This window comes from Cygnus atratus, chromosome 12, assembly GCF_013377495.2.
Source record: "Cygnus atratus isolate AKBS03 ecotype Queensland, Australia chromosome 12, CAtr_DNAZoo_HiC_assembly, whole genome shotgun sequence".
NCBI classification, from domain to species: Eukaryota; Metazoa; Chordata; class Aves; order Anseriformes; family Anatidae; genus Cygnus; species Cygnus atratus.
The window spans coordinates 14,338,080-14,344,964 of NC_066373.1; positions in this window are offsets into that span (position 1 = coordinate 14,338,080).

The following is a 6,885-nucleotide window of genomic DNA, read 5'->3' on the forward strand; positions in this document are numbered from 1 at the left end:
ATCTATTCCTGGACAAATTCAAATATTGTTTATTGCTAACGCCAATTAGTCAGCCAAGCATCTGTAGCTGGCAGCTGTCTTCATGAAGAAGGCCCCAGAAGATTAAAACTCCTGGGATGCTGACTTGCATATTAGACGTTAGTTTGTCATCTTCTAAGGATTTTTCATATGTGTTGTTTCTCTAATGGTAAGGAAAACTAAGTGTGCTTACAAGACTAATAATTAGTAAGCTTGGGTTTTATATCTCCACTGTACCAGTGATCTCCGGGATAAACTTAGGTCTGTCATGTACTACCTCTGCTGAGGGACTGGTTGTACTAGGAAGACTCGCTTCCAAACTAAATCATTGCAGCTACAACAGCTTACCTCTACCTGTATGACAACATGCAGGATATGTTTAATAGATTAGTCTTTTCTGGGCTGGGAAGTTAAAGCTGTAGCACTATATTGGTAATGGAACTCAGTTTAATTCCGGTGGTATAGAAAAGCTCTTAGGCTATGTAAAAGATGCATAGTGTTGTATTTCTGGCACTGACCGGGTCTTTCTTGTGCAGTGTTATAGAAAGTAAAAAATAACCAAGTAAGACAGTAGCATGGCAGATAGTAAGGGTATATAATTAATTTCTTGTATGTCTTTCTCTCAGGCAACGTCCTGCCCCAGAGTCTGACTTTCAAATTGGAGGTGGCATTTGAGGCTGTAAAAGCTCTCTCCAGAATACCATTAAATAAGATTCTCAAGACAAGCCTTATGTTTAAGTATGACCACGAGAGGCAGAGGAAAATTGAAGATGCCCAGTGGTCTGCACCTGTGAGTTGGTAACTAATAAACTTTTCCTCTCCTTTAGTGAAGGTGCAGATATCTAATTCTAAAAAGAACAAGCAGTCAAACTAAAGAAAGCTGTAGACAGAAGCTAGTGAACTGTAGTTCATCTTTCCTCCCTGTTACTGGGCAGGCTCTATTCTGTAGCCTGGGTTCAAACTGAACATAGTCTCATTGGTATTAAGAAACACTGTTAGGTAAACATCATGCCTATGTTTACTTATTGAACTGAAAATAACCAGTAAACTTGCTACAGAGAAATAAAACTGTTCAGTAGAATGTGGTTTTGAAGGGTATTTTAAGAGTAGACAAAATCCACTTACATGCTAGGCTATAAAGTGTTAGCTGTTACTTAGCACCCAATAAACTCAAAAGAATCTCTCGATACCCACTGGAAAAACAAAGTTAGACCTCAGAAGACTTATAAATTTAGGGCTTTAACCTCAGTTACCGAAGAAAATTCCTGTCAACAAACCAGTCAAAACTTGAATAATATAGTTAAAGAAATTGATAAAATGAAAGAAGTATGAACTAAACTTTTGCATTTGGTTGATAAAATCTTTCAATTGTGGAAGGTATAGAAGCTTTTGGTTCAGTTTTTAATCTAAATGTATTAGAATACAATGTTAAAAGTATCCAAGTAAGTAATATTTCTATTTGCAAAAACATAAAGTACTCATTTGCAACATCCTAAAGTAATAGAAAAATCACTGTGTAGAGCCTATTAATCTTTTTCACACTTACTAAAACAAGGCAGGCTGTTCTACTTATAATGGGTTCAGTAAGAAGTTAGGTCAAGTAACTTTCCACATTCTGTTGAAATGAATTATATGATGGAACTTCTGTTGTGGCACAGGTGCAGAGACTGTATAGGTAAGGTCTGAATGGAGACACCTGGAGCTGGGCCCTATAGCATTGCCAGAAGTAGCTATTCAGAAGCAGATTATGGAATCTGAACTGTAATCTCTGCTTGACAGAGTTAATGTGTAGCCTTTCCAGGGATGAAGCTGTCTACTGGTTCTTTCATCTGCCAGGATTTTCTGGGCTCTGGGAAAGACGTGCATATGTTTGAAAACCTGACTGCACAGAGGAAACCTTTCTTTGTGGCTACATAATAGATCCCTGTTAGGAGTTGTAGGTGCTCAGGAGCTGCTAACAGACCACCAAATGAAGGAGTAAATGGATGTAATGGAAAGTTATTTACAGAAATTAAAAACTCCATTTTATTGTGATGCTTGAAACTTGCTTGTGTGAGAGAAAATAGTAGGGAAAATAATAGTGAAAAGCATTAAGACTTGAGGGAGGTGATAGGGCTGAATGGAAGCCTAGATTTTTGGTGCTGTTTTCTTTTAGGACTGTTTTTTGCTTTTTCTTTGAGGGTGTTATTTGGTATGTAAAATCTGCGTGGTCAATGTATAAATAAACTTGAAGGACCACTGTGAAGTAATGAAATTGTGCATCATTACTGTGGGGGTGGTGACAAAAGCAAACAGGTGGTGTCTGTTGAAGTGATGGAGCACAGCTGGGAAGATTGCTTCCCAGCACTCCTCAGTGCAGGCTGGCTCTGCAGAAAGCACAGGATTTTGGGGACTTGTTGCCTTTAGCTGTTGGAGGAGGCAATAACATGGAATGCTGACTTCAAGCTTTCATTGAGAACATAAATTCTACAGCAAGGAAGTAACAAATTAGGTGTGGGGACTGAAGCACATGAAGGGTTAACAGTGGGACAAAAGCCGTGGGAAGAGTAAAGAGAAGTTATGTACGAGATAAGGAGGAGAAGGAGTACTGGGAAACCTGCTGCAATGATAAGCAGAAAATTACCGTCCTCTGTGCCTACTGTATGTAAGAAGCATACTTGCCTAATAAATGTGGATTTTGATCCTGCACATCAGAGTCTGTGCCTCTCAATCTGCCACAAGTACAGCTGCCAGAAGAACTTTTAATAACTGTAGCACGCTACTTTTAGGGACTGTCTGGGAAAGCTGGTATGTATAAGCATAGGTTAATGTGGAGGAGTACTTCATGCTGACTTAGTGATCTGGTAAGGTAGCATCCTGTACCTATAGGACACATGAGTGCAGGAGCAAAATGCAGAGTAATGTATTAGGTGCTAGATTTGTGTGCATTATCAGCTTGTGTGCCGTTGGAGGAACTTTCAGTAACAGTTTTAATGTACTTTTGTTCAACAATGACTTAGCTATGCCTGTACCTTTTCACCTTGTCTTGATTATGTTTCTGTTTTGTGGTGAACAGCTATAATAGGGCAGTAAAAGGCTGGAGGTTCTGAGGAGTGATGAGAAGATAGGCTTTTTTAAAAGTTCCAATTATTTCTGTTACTTGCGTTATGTGAAGATTGATAGTTTAACAAGAAGCTGAAATGACTAATTCAGTGCCCTTGTGGTGAATAAAAATCATTTCATACCTAAGATATTGCCCTCCACTTGCAGCAGTCTGGATTTGGAATTGTCTGCCAGTCTGTGGTAGCCAACTTCTCATGCTTCATTTCCGTTGTACATAGTTCTTGCAAAGGAATGCTTATCATATAGCTGATACCCTTGCAGCAACTGAAGTAATCTGCATAATTGCACCTTATCAGGACAGCCCTCTTTTCAGTAATTTTTCCATCTTTGGTGCAGGCATAAGAAAAGTTTCCCCAGATCTAGAAACAATGGAGTGCTATTTTTGGATTATATTGTCATCTTTAACTTCTGTGTTAAAAGGTTACAGGTAAAGCTCAGCGCTTTGTTTCACTACAAAAAAGTGATGGGTGTGTGCATTCTTTGGCCAGTGAGAATGTTCATCTCTAGTGCGTATACAGCAAAACATACGTCTTTATGCTCAGGATTGAATTATGGGTGCTAATTGTCAGGGTTTCTCTCTTCTGTCTCAGGCCCTAAGGGAGGCACAGCATGACCTGTATCCTTCCTTCCTCTCACTCCCAGTGATAAGAGGGCGTAATACTCAACTATGTTGTTCCCGTTAAATTTGTCTTTAACCTTAGACTAGGTTTGCTGACATATCCCAGCCCGCAAAGAAATTTTAAATGATCAAGATTCTTATCTTTCTTCACTGGTCTCTGCCAGTTCGTTAGCTTAGATAAGAGAATCCTATCTGTTGTCTAGAGTCTCCCTGTCTTGCCCTTCTGCTGGTACAGTCATCTGTGGTAGAGTTCAGCTTTGTGTTGGATTAGACACTCCTGTAGAAGTTGTTCTGAAACTGTTCTCTCATCTGTGTGGCAAAGCAGTACAGATTTCACACAACTAACTGTGCAGAGGGGCCAGGAACTAAATTGTTTTTCTTCCAGCCTCTGAAATTTTGAAATGTTTTAGGGCACGCTCATATTTTAATGTATCTTCTTTTCACTTATTTTTCATTGAGATTTTATTACTGCTTCCAATAGCAACAACAAACAGTTTTGCTTAGCAATATGTGAACGGATGGAGTAGTCTGTTTGGAAAACTATAACCACTCAACTGCTAGCTGCTAATTCTTTTCAACTAAAAGATCTCTTCCCTGGTAGGGTTATACTGTCTCTTTTTCATCCAGAAAAGTAAAGTTGTACTGTTTGCTGAGGAGTGGGATCAGGCATCTTTCTATTAGCTGCTTTTTGGTGACACTAAAGGATTTTATGGATTTTTTTAGCCCTCTTTCCAACACACCTTTCTGGATATTGGAATGAGTAACTGGAGTAAAGTGACTGTTTTTGACAAAGATTAAAGCAAGTTACTCTGTTTAAAAGTGAATTCCTCCTACTGTACTGCAAGTGTAGTGTAGGTGGTAAAGAACAAAGTAACAGTTCTATTTCAACACAAGTTTTGGTTGTTTTACTACTTTGTTATTTAATGAAAGAGGAGTTGGTTTTCTAGGCAAACTCACTGAGCTGAGTTGGTTACAATGTTTGGAAGCAGACCTGTGACTGAAACTATTGCAAAACTGTGGTCCATGTTTCTTTCAAAAGCATAAAGTAATTCAATAAAAGCCTGGTTCAGATATGCAGTTCTTGTATAGTTTTATAACAAACAGTTTTATGTGACTTATTCTAATTCTGTAGATCTGGAAAAAATGCTCTCAGTCTAGGTGAATTTAATGCATGACCAAAACAAATCTTAACATTTTCGTGTATACAAGCTCTCCAAATTCAGACTTGAGTGTTTATAAACTGTGGCTTATTTTGATGTGAACCACAATTTCTTTAGTTAATAGTAGTAATTAGTACATAACAACCAGAAAACTTTCATGTTGATTGGATAGTGATGATAAATGTGAACTGAATGCAGGCTTACTATCAAGCAGTTTTCTTGGAAAAGTCAAGAAAATGTTATCTGTAGAAACAATCAAAAATCTTACCCTCATAAATAATTGGAATTCTTGCCAATGTTGTGGGGAGGGAGGAAGAACCCTGTCTGCTTATCTTCAGCTTCAGTTTGCGTGTAGATATGGACAGGTACACATTGGGTTATTCAGATACACGATGTGATAGGAAGCTCTTCAAAATCTGTGATAAAGGACAACTAAGGTATGGAAGATGTGTAGATATAAACAGTTAGAGCGAGAGTGATCTAGACACTGCAAACATTCATGTCATCTCAAAAATTCTTTGCTATTTCATAAGGTGACTTTGTGTCCAAATCTTCAGACTTTGGACATGGATGCAGTGCTCAGAGGTACATAAGACAGTAACTTGTGTAATAACCAAGTCTCCTACATTATATTACAGCATGTTATTACATATACTTAGGATACTTGTACTGCATAAATGTGGGAAAATGCAAATTGTAAAAGACAAGCAGTTAAAATTTGAAGGATAACTTTTTGAGGGCAGTGTTCTCAAGTGCAAGAAACTGGAATCAGACTTCTGACTTTGGGTAGGGTACTCTACAAATACAAACGTGCAGATTCACTGTTTGCATATAGGCTGTACTAGTTAATTTAGGCACACTTGAAGCATACAGAAGTCTGTTTCATAGTGACACTGAATCTTATTCTCTGAGTAGTTGCTAAGTATTAAGCAGTGAAGGTGAACAGTAGTGTCCAAAGCCATGTTTCAGATATATATGGAGTCCTTGCATTTGCTCCCTTCTGCCATTGAAACTTTGTTAATTTCTAGCCAGGTGAAAGGCTGACTCTTACCAGCCTTTAGGAAAGAAAAGCAGAATAAGGGGAAGAAAATGGCTTCCTATGGTGAAACAGTATACTCCTTTCAAGAGGCATTTCAAAGAGGTAGAAGATCAGCAGGCACTAGTGATCATGCTGTTCAGACATCTTCCTGTTTTAGGAACAAGTGTTACAAGCTACCAGTGCTTTTTCAGAAGGTGTATTCTAAAGATCGAATACTGAACGCTTCATTAGTTTTGTTGTTTTAGTCTACAGAAATGGCTGAAGTGAGAGGTTCAGACAATGAACAAAATGTAGATCCCAAACCCAGAGCAGGTGTGTCAATTAACTTAAGAACTTAGTATTGACTTGACTTCTGATGTATTGTGTCAAACATTTACCCTGCATTGGTGCAAACATGAAACTACGTTGATACAACTGATGGCTAGCTGTTCTCCAGTATTAGGCTACACTATGAATTTACTGTGACTTTAAAATGTGCATGTTGTGGTACTCTGGTAGTTGCATCTTGATAAGAAGTCTCTTCTACTGTCATCTCTGGGTTTCTGGTTCTGTGTGAAATTAGCTTCAAAGGAATAAGGAAACTTCTTTGTGAAATACAAGGTAATAGCAATAAAACTCTTAACCACTCTTGCTGGGAAGTTTCCTCAACAGATAAGTTCAATGAATCATACTTTGGCTTATTAGATGAGCTACTGAAATCTACCCTAAAAACCTATATTAAAAAAAGTTTTACATGTTGTAAAAGGTCACTTTATTAATGATCATCTGGGGTCAAAAAGTAGACAAAATATTGACCTAGTTAGAGCTGATGAAAGGAATTAATATGGTTAGTCTTGACATTTTAATAAATAATGTACATTCCCCATAAAGGAGGTAACAGCAGGGAGGAAATGGAGCAAGGGTCCAGCAATGCAGTGCGATTCATGACTCTTTCTCTGCCATTTCTT